The 14,778-nt window shown below is 41.3% G+C and overlaps 1 protein-coding gene and 1 long non-coding RNA gene across 3 annotated transcripts in view; one reads left to right on the top strand and one right to left on the bottom strand.

The window, feature by feature from the left end:
• LOC105476177 (neurotrimin) overlaps nt 1-14,778 on the bottom strand; it is a 1,408,523-nt gene that overhangs the window by 1,157,121 nt on the left and 236,624 nt on the right. The window lies entirely within an intron of this gene.
• LOC139357627 (uncharacterized) lies at nt 2-14,009 on the top strand. Of its 2 annotated transcripts, none has more exons than XR_011611198.1 (4): nt 2-183; nt 10,056-10,193; nt 11,350-11,557; nt 13,758-14,009. It is a non-coding gene; the product is annotated as an uncharacterized lncRNA (long non-coding RNA). The 2 variants fall into 2 exon arrangements; XR_011611197.1 differs by having other exon boundaries at nt 11,318-11,557.

Here is a 14,778-nt window from a genome sequence, read left to right as displayed (position 1 = left end):
TTTTTTTTTTTTTTTTTTTTTTTAGACGGAGTCTCGCTCTGTCACCCAGGCTGGAGTGGAGTAGCCGGATCGCACCTCACGACAGCAGTACTTTTCAACACTCGGGCACATGTGCTGAAGCCTGCTGGTGTCTACCCAGGTCCCCTCGACTGGAGGGGACCCTGTGCCCTCTCTGGGGCATTGGTGAGTAACTCACAGCTATCTCTCCAGAGAATCATCTTTGGCCAAACCTCCATGTGGGCAGCTACCACCCACCACACCAGCCCCTCTTCGAGATCAGACCTCAGCAAGCCTGACTGGCCCAGGGACACAGAAGACCAACCTCTTGCCTCCACGTGGGGCCAAGTCTGCAGTGTGACTTGTGCTCCAGAACTCGCCCACAGGCTCAGCCTGAAGCCAGGCTCCAGCGGAGGCCCATTCCTGCCTGGCTTCTCTCCACGGTCCTATTCTGCTCCCCTGACTCCTCTTCCCTAAGAGCTGATCCCCAGTGAAGCCCGTGGTCTCAGCCTGGGCTTCAAAGAAACCTGACTCCATGTCAGCATCTTCTGCAGAGTTTTATAAAAACACCTACCCCTGAACTTAACCACCCAAACTTACTGAACCGGAAGCTATAGATCTTCAAGAGTGGGAACCAGACAGCTGTGTGCTTTAAAGCCTAATAGATATTTCCAATTCACCAGTTTCTCTCTCAACTTTTCGTTTTGAAAATGCCAAACTTACAGAAATAATGAAAGTACAATATAGTGATAAATACCTACATACTCAGCATCTAGATATACCAATTATTAATATTTTGCTCCATTTTCCTCTCTTTCTCTCACATATCAAAAATAATTTGCAAGTAAATTATAGACGTTATGACACTTTATTCTTCAATTCTTCAGCATGTATTATCCACAAATAAAGACATTCTCCTACATAACCCCAGTACCCTAATCACCCACAGGAAATTAATACTAATTTGTTAATATCCCCAGAGCATATAGTCCATAGTTAAAAGGTACCCTCTGTTTTAGGCCAAAGGTTGCGATTTTCTCAACTTTAGAGACAAGAGAAGTTTGGAGAAGGGAAACTTCTGTATGAGTTGAATAGAAAGGAAAAGACTTCACGGAGGAAAGAGATAAGAATTGGGCTGTGAAGGATTGATATTAGAAAGGAGGGGTGGAGGAAATGCTCAAATAGAAGCAGGTAAATACCTATGCAAACATGCAGACATAGGGATTGGAATCACCTTTTGTGGGCGGTGATGACTGAGCAGAACTGGCGGACTAGGGCAGGTAGGCTGTGCAGCCGGACAGGCCTCATGCAATCTGAGTACAGAGAGATTGCCAATCCAAGCAATCAAAAAAACAACAGCCACACACCAAGAAACGTTAAAGGTGAGTGCACTTAGGAGAGTGGCATCGGATTTGTGGGACACATTCAGGTGAACTCTAGTCAGGACCATGGCAAAGCATTTGGGGTCAGAATTAAGCTGGGGAGTTAATTACTGATTTAAATTCACGTATTAATATATTTGTTCTACCAGCATTTTCTGAGTACATGTTATGGGCCAAAGTACCAATCTGAACACAGGAAATAAAGCACTGAAAAAACAGACAAGGTCCCTGCTTTCATGAAACCTAGGTAGGTGTGTGTGTGTGGGTGTGTGTGTGTATGTGTGTTGGTTGAGTGGGGGTGCAGGAATCATTCAATAGTCAAGTAAGTAAGTAAATGAAGAAGAAAATATTCTATATTAGTGATATGGTTAAGACTGAAATTTGAAACAAACAAACAAACAGGTTCAACCATCATCGGAGCTTGCTTCAGAGGAAAAGCATCATCCAAAGCACTACTAAGCTGGAGGCAGCTAACAGCTCAGAAGAACGGATTGCTAAAATTTCCACAAGTTGGTGAGCTGATTGACATCACTCCCATATCTTTAAATAGGCCATGGTGGAATATTTACACAAATTGGTAAATGCCCCAAATCATGGCTTCCTTTTTCCTGGGACAGCTGCCTGCTAAACGTTTACCAGCAAACCACCACGTTCAAACCAAAACCTGGATGACAGGGAGTCCATGATAGAAAAACAAAGGAGAGAATATTCTGGGCAACTACTGTCTCAACCTACAACATAGAATACACTTGGCATGTTTGAGGAACACAGAGAAGGCTGGAGTGTGGTGGCAGAGGGGAGGGCACAGGAGAGGAAGGAGGTTGGCAGCAGCTGGTCATTTGTACCACATGGTCCTGGCATGGGGCACTGGGCTTTTATTTTGAACATTATGGGAAGTCATTGGAGGAGCTTAAGCACAGGAGTAGCATAGTTAGAATTATGCTTTTAAAAGATTACTTTGGTTGTTGGAAAATGAACTGGAGAAAGTGAAGAGTAAAAGAACTCCGCTAGTGCTCATGAAGCAATGGATGTACAACATGATTCACTGCAGCATTGTGTGATGGCAAAATATGAGAAATAGCCTAAATGTCCATCAATGGGAGACAAGGTGAATTAATAATGGTATAGCCATACAATAGGACTGATAAATAGTTGTTTAAAAAACAACTCTTTCCTTACTATTAACAAAATGTCTCCAGTCTATTATTAAATGAAGAAGTTGGGACAAACCGAAATCTAAAGGATACTGTTTTTTTTGTGTAAAATAGTGGGGACATAAATTATATTTTTATGTATTTTCACGTAGCTGAAAGGAATTATAAGAAACTAGTAGATAAAACCATATTCTACTGACATTTTTGAAGGTCAAAAATGATCAAAAATTGGCCATTACATATGTTTTGGCTTAAAAGTTGCTATTTTTAAATTTGATATTTGTTACTTAGAGAATAGATGTGGTATGGTATTATGAGGTGCAGTTTTTACCATATGTCCTTTTATGTTTTATTAAGCCATGAGAAACAGTCATTTTATTAGTATTTTAAAATTAGACAAGTGTAGATAGGTAGATAATTAGATCGATAATAGGTTGATAGCTCGATAGATAGATTAGATAGCTCGATAGCTTGATAGCTAGCTAGCTAGATGATAGATAGATAAGAACAAGAAAGAGATGAAAAGCTTTTGCAGAAATCCAAGTAAAAGTTTATGGTAATCGAGACTAAAGTAGCAGTAGAGATAGGGAAAAGACAGATCTGAGATAAATTTTTGAGATAGAAGTGTAAGGATTGGCCATTAGATTTTATCTTTGGCAGGATGCAATGAAGATAAAAGGAAGCAAGGACAGCATCCTTCATTCTTGTTTAAGCAACTCAGGGTGGTTTGCATGAGTTACTAAGTCAATGGCTCCATCATTTGTTAAGATGAGAACCAGGGAAGGTGGTAAAATCTAGATGCAGGTAAATGCTAGCTTTGAGAGGTCTGTTAGATGCCTGAATGGATATGTCACTTAGGCACTTAGGTAAACAAATCTTGAATTCAGGACAGTTTAGGGCTTTGAGCTACGAAGGTAAAAGTCATCCCAACTGTGAGGAGGGAGAAGAAGATATTTTTAAAAGGGATGCTGGCAACTTTTAGGGCTTTTTCTTCTTCCATTCTCTGAGAACACCATACAGGTTACACAATGGGTAAATCAAACAGGATATCGGGGAGAAATGAGTAAACTAAGAAAATTCTAACAAGTTTCACACACTTAAATGCTCTGGTGCCTACATAGCATGCATTATTCAGGCCATGTGATCCCATGAAAGTCATCTCGAAAGTTAGGAAGAAAGGTTTTCAAGGCTGACACCATCACCCTGGGGCCAATAGGAGCTCTCCATCGACACAAGGTCGTTCTGAATGTCAAGCACCGCAAATCCTCCTCCTGTTTCAGTGGGAGGTACGTAGGCACAAAATAAGTTCAAATAGGGGCAAAACTGAAATGATTCTATTTTCCCCCTAAAACCGGCAAATCCAACCATAAAAAATAACTCAAAGAGAAATAGAACTCAGCTATTGAAGATGGCAATACAGTGACCTGGTCATCTATAGGACTGGGAATAAAGGAGTAAGTGACAAAAACAAGATAAATGGAAACATGATCAAAATAAAAAGCTTTTGTGAGATCTAATGATTGGAATTCTCCGCCTGGGATTTGGGCTCAGTACCCAGCAGGGTTTGAAGTGAATCTGGCAGTGGGGAGAGGAGCAGATTCTCTGTGGGTTTGCAGGAGAAGCATGAAAACCCAGGCTCTGAACACACCAAGCACACTCATCTTCAGAGAAGATGGTCCCCGGGCACTTCTGGCGTGTGTGGAGCTGTTAGCCTTGCATCTTCGCTCAATGCTAAAAGTGGATAATTAAATTCTATCACTCTAATGAAATTCCCCCTGTCATTTACACTGTAAATTGTTCATGGAGCCTTCGGGAGACTAGGGAGTACAAACCTAAGCAGGAGATCATCCACTAGCACAGAGCTAGATGGAGACCAGTCATTTACGGAGGAGTGTGAGCCCCAAGGGCAACTCAGGTGAGAGATTCAGAGAAACTCAGGAGGGAAAGTGGACAAGACTACATCAAACCAGCTCACATTCTTTAGGCCCAGGGTTGTCCCCATGGAACAAAATTCACCAGATAATTGCCAAATGTGTATTTAGTTTGGTGTTATGAACATCTGGTCTCAGTTCACCCTGGAGAGAAATACACATAAATTGGTGGGTTAACAGCTCTCTTGTCTACTCAGAGATATTCCAGAAAAAGAGGACATGACTGTGTATAAATGTTGTTTTTATACTCACTACTGCTATTACTGCATCCTTGACTGACGAGAGGGGAAGATGGTATAAAACTTTTGCAAAATTTCAAATATACACATATTTATTAATGTACATTTGTGGGGTCTTGTGGAAAATCAAAAGTTGGTGTATTGAAAACTACGAAAACCCCTACAACACAGGGAAGAAAATGTTAATTCATCTTCCCTCTGGATGTGAAGAGATCATCAAGGCCCTCAAGATGACCTAGTACCCTTAGACTGGTCCGTGTTGCTCAGTGGGACAGCGTAGGCTCAGGGCAAGTTTGGTTTTATAATCCGTTTTAGTTCTTATTCTCTTTGAAACAATGGAAACTTGCCACTGGCCCTTACAGGGAGTTCATAAGAAAACTTTGGGATCCAACAGACACCAAAAAATGTACATTCATTTTATGAACCTAAGACAGGAGCAAGGGGTAAATGGGGGAGGAATGAATTAAGGGAGCGATGATGACAGTGAAATGCATTATTACCTAGTTATTCATGCACTCTTGGCTTTTCAGTTGATGAACTTTTCACACCAGAAGTGGGGAAACTCATCAACTTTTCCTCTCCATATGTCTTCTTCTATCTTCTCTTCTGTCTCACCTAATTGTTATGCACTCAACATGGACAAAGACATTGTTCCCGTTTTAACTTTCTCTACAAAGCTCAGGTGCCCTTATCTGACTCTGAAACACATTTTCACCTCATTCGGCATAACCTGCCTTCAGTTTCTGCAGCGATTCCTTATGTGTACATGAATGGGAAAGCTCCCGGCTTCTTTCATGATACAAGTGCAGTATCAGAGTCTAGCCTCTCCTCCCGCTTTACCACACTAGTAAAAGCTTCTCAGTTTCCCCTGCTCTACTCAGCTCCCTCTTCCTTCTTTCCAGTCACCTAACAGAAAGCTGAAGGGTCCAAAGGTGTTGGTGACCTTGTGAAGAATCCCCCAAAAATCTAACTGCACCTAAAAAGCAAAGACCACCCTGCAGAAATGATTGCAGATGTTTCTAACTCTGTCTGCAGGCTTAAGAAAAAACCGAGGTCAGAGGGGACCTTTTTGGATGGATCAAATTTCTGAATAGTTCATGATATACAGACTTAACTTCTAGAAGGCTAAACTTCGTAATTATTAACCAGGGTTTTCATATAATGTAGGTAAGCTCCTCCGTCCTGTGAAACAATCCATTTACATGCTTCCTGAATCATCCTGGGAATGTAAGACCTTCAGAACAGTAAGCTAAGGCCCTGGACATCAACCTTCTGGTTTGACAACCATTTATTTGCAAGCTGTGTTGACATCATTCCTATGTGACAAATTTACAAAGGAAGAGACACAGCCTAGCCCGTGAAATATAAGATGATTCTATGTCTTAAGTACTTAAAGCCTATTACCAAAATAGGTGTGCCATGTTGCTGTTATAAATATCATCCTTAACACCTTTTGATTCTTTTTACTCTGAAGTGTCCAACCTATTATGGAACAAAGAAAGGCCGCCTTTTAAATCTCGCTCACTTTGGCTTCCTCAGAGATGGATGTGCCCCCTCTGAGCTCAGTCTCACATAAAAGCACGCAGTGCACTGCTGTAAATCTGTTTTACATCAGCTTTTATGTGAACCAGGCCTGAGCTTGGCTTCATTATCCTTTCTTTCTTTCTCTTTTTTTGAACAACAAAAAAATGTGGTCTCCAGCTAACTCTGATGATTTGCTTTGTAAATAACATGAACTATTCACTTTCCTTTAGAGAAATCTCTTGAGAAACCTGGGACCATGGGTCTCTTGTGCGACATGGCAGTAGGAGCCACTGGCTACTGGATGTGCCCTCCTTGGGCCACCTTCAAGGCACTTGCTCCCCGTTGACAGCAGCCAGGGTCTCTGGATCACACTGCTTTGCTCTGGTGGGGCCATTGAAGGCCATGATTCTGCAGGTCTAGACCCCCTAAAATGCCATATTGAAACCAGAGGGAAAAGTTAGTATGTCTACATCTTGCGTCTACCATGTGATCCCCACAGAAAAATACTAAAAAGTTTGAATTTTATTTTAAAGTTGCTGTTAGAAAATTATGGTGTTCTTATGTGATCGCATGAGTCTTTCTTGAGCTGTGCCCATTCAAATACGGCCTTTTAACCACCAGTTAAAGGACTGGGACTATATTTTAATCAATAGCAATTTAACTAAAATTAAGACTGGTATAGTGGAAACAACCCTGGAATGAGAATTTGAAGATTTGGCTTCATTGCTGCATGATTCAGGCAGGTCAGTGAGTGTCCCTGAGCTGGGGCTTCCTCATTCTTAAAATGAGAAGCTCTTACCAGATAACCCAAAAGGTTCCACCTGATTCTAAAATTCTCTGGAACTGTGGTTTTATGATCAGTGTGTGCCCATCATACAAGAGGTGATCCTACAATCCTTGACTAGGTTTCATTTGGCTTTGGTTAATATTGCTTGGATTTCTGACAATTGAGCCCAAAAAATACTTTTCTTTTGCCGAGAGCTGTCCTACCCAGAATAGAAATGCAGAAAAATTATGGTTATACGAGAATTGAAGAACTTTTATTTAGCAATAATTTGACAAATTAAAGTACTCTGCTAAGATTAAAATGGTGGGCTAGGCACATACCCATTTACCTCCAGTCCCATCTAAAGAACAATTGAAACAAAAGCATAGAAGTGTAAAAAGAAATAAACTAGTATGTAAGCTAAGTAAAGAGGGCTGGGACATGGGGGCATCACTAAGAAATAAGAAGTTTTAATACATTTCTTGGAGACAGAAAGCAGGCTGTCTAATGAGGCTAGTACAAACCGCCATCACCTACAAGGGGCCAGCAGGTGAAGTAGGGTCTAGACTGCTCCACAGAACTCTACAAAGGTCTGGGCTGGGAGTGAGCAGGCATAGAAGAATGAAAAGTGAAACTGAGAAAAAAGGAGGAAAAAAGTTTCCTAAGGAAACTGAACAAAATGTGGAAAGTTAGAGTTTTTAGTTAAGCATGTTGGTACTCTTCTTCTGGCTCTCCTCCATGCCATTTAGAGCAAAGTTCCCAATTATTCTTTCATCAGTGTTAACAACTAAACAAGGAGTGTTTGTATATAAGGAGAACTAGAAGCAGGAAAATGACAAAACCAAAGGACTATGGAAGAAAAAGACATGATCTAAGAAACAGAATAGAACTTTCACCATTATCATCATCATCATCACCATCTCAGAGAGACTGACAAAGATACTTTCTCCATGATGAAAAGGGAACAATGGGAGCGTAAGAATGAGCTCATAAATATTAAAAATGCAACTGACAATTTAAAGTGCTATGAGTGGAAAACAATATTAAGAAAAGCTCCTAGAATACAAAGCAGAGAGTCAAAGAAAAGAAATTATGAGGATAACTAAGCTACAGAGGAGCAATTCAAGAGATGTAACATCCAACTAATGCACATCCTACATAGAAAGAGAGAACAAACAAATGGAAGGAAAGGAATGTCAATGAAACAAGAAATGAGAGTTTCTACAGATCAAAGACATGAGACTTTAGATTAAATGAGCTCCTAGAGTGTCCAGCATACTCCAAAGAAAAATAACTGCATCTAAACATAATGTCACAGACAAACAGAAAAGCTTCCAGATGGACCAAAAATAAAAAAAAGTTACCTGCAAAGAATGAGAATCAAACATGCATCCCATCTGATTCCCGGTTAGCAACCTGGATTCAGGAAAACAATGAAGGGGTGCTTTCAATGTTCAGGACGAATATAATTTTAATCCAGAATTCTATGCTCATCTAGACCATCAACTAAGTCTAGATAATTGCTACTCAGATGATATTCTACTATCAACAAGTAGAATAAAATTGCTTTTAGAATGTAAGGATAAAAAACGTGACTTCTCAAGCACCTTTTCTTGGGAAATTGTTTGAGAATGGACTCCATCATAGGGATGATCCCAGAACAGAAAAACTTGATCCAAAAAACAGAAAATCCCACTTAAGAGAGCAGCAGAGGCCATTCATCATGAGTGCTGTGTATGGAGCCTAAAGGTGATCCATAGAGATGTGGGGAGAAGGATGGCGCTCCAGGACAGGAGTGGACAGCACAAATGGGGGACTCATGAGGACAAAGGGTCTCATTGAGAGTTTGAAAAATAACCGAGGGCATGATAAAGACAATGGCACAACCATAAAAAGATATTAATTTCTCACAGAAAAGTATGAAAATGCATGTTCTAAATAGGAAACAGTGTAAACTAGGCATGATGTTAAGGAAATGATGGGGTGTAAGAAAATAATCTATTTGACTTAGAATCTAGGAATAGTCTCCTAGAGGGACCTCCCATAGAGAAGGAAATGTAATCCCAGCCCTCACATTGGCCAGAGATTGAATAATATATTTCATGGTCAGAATAATGTAAATGCTGTATATTAATTTTCAACTTTTAAAGAAAATATGTGCACAAAGAACAGAAGCCTTGTTAGTGGCTGCAGTGCAGCATGTGAATGATTTATCAGCCTCACCAAAGTGAGAGAAAGAGTGTGATATAGTAGGGGAAGAAAATAAATAAAAATTTACAGACATTAATACCCTCATGTCCACCAGAGAATAATCAAATGATACCATCAAAAGTTGATGTTGTAAAAATAAGGACTTAAATGTATTTTTAAGTATATATATTTAGTGTCACCAAATAGGGTAATCTTTTAAAAAGCAACAATAAAAATTTCAAATATTGAGGAGGATACACATATACGTATATATAAAATAAACATATATATATGTATAGTGTGTGTGTAGGAGGAGTATTGATAACCTAAATTCTCATCATTTATGTAAGAATTAAATTAAGATTGACTACAATTGGTAAATGAAGAGAAAGTTTTAAGCATACTTCCTAGGTTCTATGATGAGGCCCTAGATTAGGACATGGTTTCAACACTGGCTACACAACACAATGATCTGGGGGCCTTAAAAAATACTGCTCTCTGTGTCCCACCCCTGAGATTCTGATTTAATTCCACTGGGATGAGGTTGGAGTGCTGAGGTTTTTTGAAAGGTCCCTGGTGAATGGAAAGTGCAACCAAGAGAGAATCACCACTCTAAAAGGACAGAACATGACTGGCAATAGAGGGAAGAGGGGTGGGACCAGGGGCTGTTTATAATGCTTGATTTATTACACTATGCATATATTATCTGGATTAAAGCTGAATAAACAAGGTTTGAGGTGGATTTGATGTGATAATAGGAAGCATCACCAAGGTATAGAGCCCAGGTGAGGAACGTGTTGGGATTCCAGAACACAGCAGACTTTGGGGCATTGGTGTTGAGGCGTCATCTCTCCATTTCTTCCTCATTTTAGAAAAGAGGACCGGGGCCAAGAGCGACTGAGTAATAGTTGATATTTATACACAATAAGACACTGTGCAGCTGCAGATAGAAGGAGACCCTGCCATTTGGAACAGCATAGAGGAATCTGGAGGACATCGTGCTAAGTGAAGTAAGTCAGGCAAAGAAAGACAAATACCACACGATCTCACGTACATGTGGAATTTAAACAAGCCAAACTTATAAAAGCAGAGAGTAGAACGGTACTTACCAGGGGCTGAGGGACAGAGGGGGTCGGAGAAAGGCGAGATGTAGGTCAAAGAGTGAAAAGTTTCCATTACATGGGACAAATGAGTATTAGTGATATATTGCAGAGCATAGTAACTATATTAATAATAATGTCGACCGGGTGCAGTGGCTCATGCCTGTAATCCCAGTACTTTGGGAAGCCGAGGCAGGCAGATCATGAGGTCAAGAGTTTGAGACCAGCCTGGCCAACATAGTGAAACCCCATCTCTACTAAAAACACAGAAAAAAATTAGCTGGACGTGGTGGCGAGCACCTGTAGTCCCAGCTGCTTGAGACACTAAGGCAGGAAAATCGCCTGAACACAGGAGAAGACGGAGGTTGCATTGAGCCAAGATCGCGCCACTGCACTCCAGCCTGGGTGACAGAGTGAGACTCCATCTCAAAATAATAATAACAACATCTTGTACATTTCAAAATTGCTAAAATAGATTTTCAATATTCTCACCACAAAAAAAAGTAGGAGAGGTGATGAATATATTAATTAGCTTGACTGAATCATTCCACCATGCATATATCTATCAAAACATCACATTGTACACCATAAACATATACAATTAATACCGTCACATAAAACTAAGCTAAACTAAAATAATAATAATGAAAACAAACAAAACAGTCAGAGGCAGGGGCAAGACTCATACATCCCAGCATGTTTCTGTCATCGGCATCGTTCCCTATGCAACCACGTCTCTCTCTCTTCAGGCTCCATTCTGTCCTCGTCCTGCAAGTGTGCTCTCTGTCACCTTTCCTCCCCTGACACCCTCCTGCTCCCCTCATCTCAACAGCACTGGAAAGGCGCGCTGCGTCTATACATACATGTACATCTTAGAGCACATGGTGCAGTCTCACTGAACTGGACTATGCTTTCTCACTGTTAAAACGGGTATGCTTAATGAGCTTCAGGACACTTTTTGTTTCAAAATAAACTAAATTATCTTGCATTTTACTTCTGCTTGGTCTTCAGTTTCCTTTCTCTGTGGGTTGCAGAGACTTCATGGATAAATGGTTCTTTATCCTAGCTGCAAAGATACCTTCACGTCACAGAAGCAGCAAGACAAGTGAGTGACCTGCCTAGCATCATACATCGTGTTACAGAGGAGCTGAGTTTACATTTTTCTGGCAGTTTCTGCTCTTTGTTTCTTCTCACTTATATCAACGTGAAGGACACATATATCTCCATCCTTGTCCCCACGGCCACGAAGAAATACGACAGGGCCAAAAACAAAGGTAAGAGATTTACAGACCCCACGAGATCCCAATTAATCGAAACCGTTGGGACTCGCACCGCCTTCTGCTTCTGAGGCCTCTGAACACGCAGCCGTATCCTCCCATAAAGCAGAGTGTGTTGACACTAGAAATAAAATATCTGTACTGGTGCTTGGAAAATGCTTTATATGCATTCCAGAGCCATGCTCTGTGTTCAAACTCTAGCTTTTTAGTATAATTTTAGCGTGAGAACTTAACATGTTTACTGCCCTTTTTCTCCAAATAATCAATATTGATTTTACTGTATCTGTTATTATCCTGACATTAAGACTTATTTTCTTGCTTTGCTTCATCTGAGACTGTGGTTTGTAGAATGCACATTTATTCTGTTCTTTCAGGAAAGCTCATGGGATAATTATCTTGCCCCGCTGGCGAATCATTCAGTTTATATTATATTGAAAAATAATCATTGGCTTTGCCCCTCATCAGGTTTGAACAGCTTTATTATTATTATGTTTACTGGTACATTGCAACAGCATCTTCGCAGGCTTTGGAACTGTTAAGAACCAAGAAACTTGAATCCACTTAAGTAAGATCCCTGCTCCTAGCTTTCTCAGGACTCTGCTGTGTAAAGCACAAAGCACACTGATGTTCCACTTTTCAGCTGCAATTTCTACCATTGCCTGTAATCCATGTTTTTATAGATACAACGAACTTACGTTAGACCCAGTTGTCAGGAATCTTGGGTGGAAGTCATAAGAAATGAGCAAGGGAGGAATGGACAATCCAGAGAAAATTCACTTTTCATATCCATATAGTCACCGTGACGTATGCACTTGAGCCTTTCACAAGTCATCTAACTTTAGAAGAAGCTACAAGATGTAGTAGAGAAAGCATAAAATCAGAAGCCTAGGATCTACTCTTTATGAGCTGTATGACCCTAAACAAATTACCTAAGCTTTCTGAGCCTCAGAGTCCTGCCTTAGTGGAAATAATAACACAGGAATATGTGAATATTGTTTGGTTTTATGTAGTAAATACATGATATTACATATAGTGGTTTACAAATTATATATATATGCACACACACTCACATTTGTGTGCATATTTATATAATTTCATAATGTAGGAACTTACACAAAATATCCAGAGGGAACATATTAATAGTTGTGAGAGGATCCACCTATTTATTCACTCATTAATTTATTCACTAAACACACATTTATTTGCCCTTGCTGTGTGTCAGGCTCTGTGCTAAACGCTAGGCTTCAAGAGGGGATAAATTACATGGATCCTGTCTCTCACGAATCTTCCAGTTGGTTGGACAAACAGACATTGGTCTGATAGTCCCACAGGTGAGTATCAAATGACAGTTGTGATGAGGTCTATATGAGGCACATGGAGCCATGGAAGTCCAAAGTGGCACCTGTGCTGTGACTGGAGAGAGAGAAGCGAGCTGACGGCTAAGGTTGAGGGGACAGCAAGCCAGGCCAAGGAACGGCATATTCAACAGCCCCACGGCTGGAAGGAGGAGCTCAGAGAGCATCAGGAACAGAAGAAAAGTCAGCAGCTCTGCTGGAATGAACACATTGGACAGTGCTCAGTTCAGAAGCAGGTAGACAGCTAAGGAAGTTGACAGTGATACTGATGAGCCTCAAAGGGAGGGTTAAAATGACTATGTCTGTCCTTGGTTTGTAGATTGTTTGTGCTTCAGTCCTTATAATTTATTTGTGCTAAAGAAAACCAATAAACACAATCCAGGAGGTAAAAGTGGAAATGAGCAAACACGTGGCAGGATAGTGGCCAAAAACGCCGGGAGTTCACGCGGGACGGGCTGAGGGGGAAGCCGGAGCTGAGGCTGAAAGGTCAGGGTGCCCGTAGTGTCTTTATAAATGCCCTGTGTGCATTATAGGATTTACAGGTATCATGACAGGCTGGAGTCACAAATGGACATGTTGTGTTTATGGAGAAGGAAAAGCAAAACAAATAGAAGCAAAACCAGGTGTGGTGCAGTTTTAAATCATACTGGGCTGGGTATAAGGGCTTATTCCACAGTAACTCTAGTGTTTCCTAGAAATCAGTCAAATTCAGTCATTCTATAACTCTACTACTCCCATCTCCAAAGAAACCATCAAGACGGAGAGACAACTGTCTGTCTTAAGGGATTCTTTAACTCCCCTCCTGGTGCTGGTTTTTTTATCCCAAGCCCCTCTCCTGTCAGTCTACACAGGTGGGCAGGAAGCTGGGAGAAGACCCTACGTTCCCGGAGCTTCCCCATTGCTGGGTTGATCTTGGTTCTGGAGCGGTGTTCGGTGGAGACTTTGGGAAGTTATCACGGCTCACAGGCGTGCTGCTCCTGCTGACCTGCCAGGAGACAGAGCATCTGACCCTGACACTCAATTAGCAGAACAGACGGCGTGTAACGTATGCTTGACACTGATATGATTTAACGTTAATAACTGGTTTTCAAATATTTATTACAATGGCTGTTTTAATAAATATTTCATGAACACTATTTTTTTCAAAAACCCTCTGTTGTCAGCTTTGCTGCCTTAATTTGCCTTAATGAGGCTTTTTTAAAATGCAGTGATAAATTGCTTCTCTGCCAATGTACGGGAGGCAGAGAGCTCTCCTGGAATATCCGTCATCTGGGGTAGCAAACCAGGAAAGGACGAAGACCCAGCACAAAAAGAGCCCAAAAAAGGGACAGGCAGCTGTTCCACTGCTCGACAGCTCCTTGGATACCAGGAAGTGTGTCAGTGACGGATAGTGGCACAAAGCCCTTGGAGAGGAAACTGAGGAGTATAGGACCTTCTTGGGAAATCCTGGAAAACGTAGAAGCAAAGGGAGAGTCCGGGCCCAGCCCTGCTTGGAAGGTGGAGGAGAGCAGAGCCACTCTGGGGCCTTGCAGCAGCCTGACAAGTCAATGCTTCAGAACATGAGCCGAGCAGGGAGGGGTGAGGGTCTCTGTAGGGATGGTGTTCTCTGCCTTCCCACCAGGATCCTCTGCAGTCCTGGGCATGCACAGCTGGCTGAGGGCTGCCACCTCTGCCTTCCCCTAAGTGCCTGCCTGAGGGATTCGCCTTGCCCCACTTCCTGAACTACTCATTTGAATATTTCTGAAACAAGGACACCTCTCGTGATCCATGTGTACATTCCATGTCGAAGGGGTCTTGTTTTCCCTGGAAAATCCTTCTGAAATGACACTGCATCCTCTCACTGAGGGTGTGAGGTGCAGAATG

This window comes from Macaca nemestrina, chromosome 12 (assembly GCF_043159975.1).
Source record: "Macaca nemestrina isolate mMacNem1 chromosome 12, mMacNem.hap1, whole genome shotgun sequence".
Taxonomy (NCBI): Eukaryota; Metazoa; Chordata; class Mammalia; order Primates; family Cercopithecidae; genus Macaca; species Macaca nemestrina.
The sequence above is the reverse complement of the archived record's forward strand: the minus strand, read 5'-3'. Positions and strand labels throughout refer to the sequence as shown.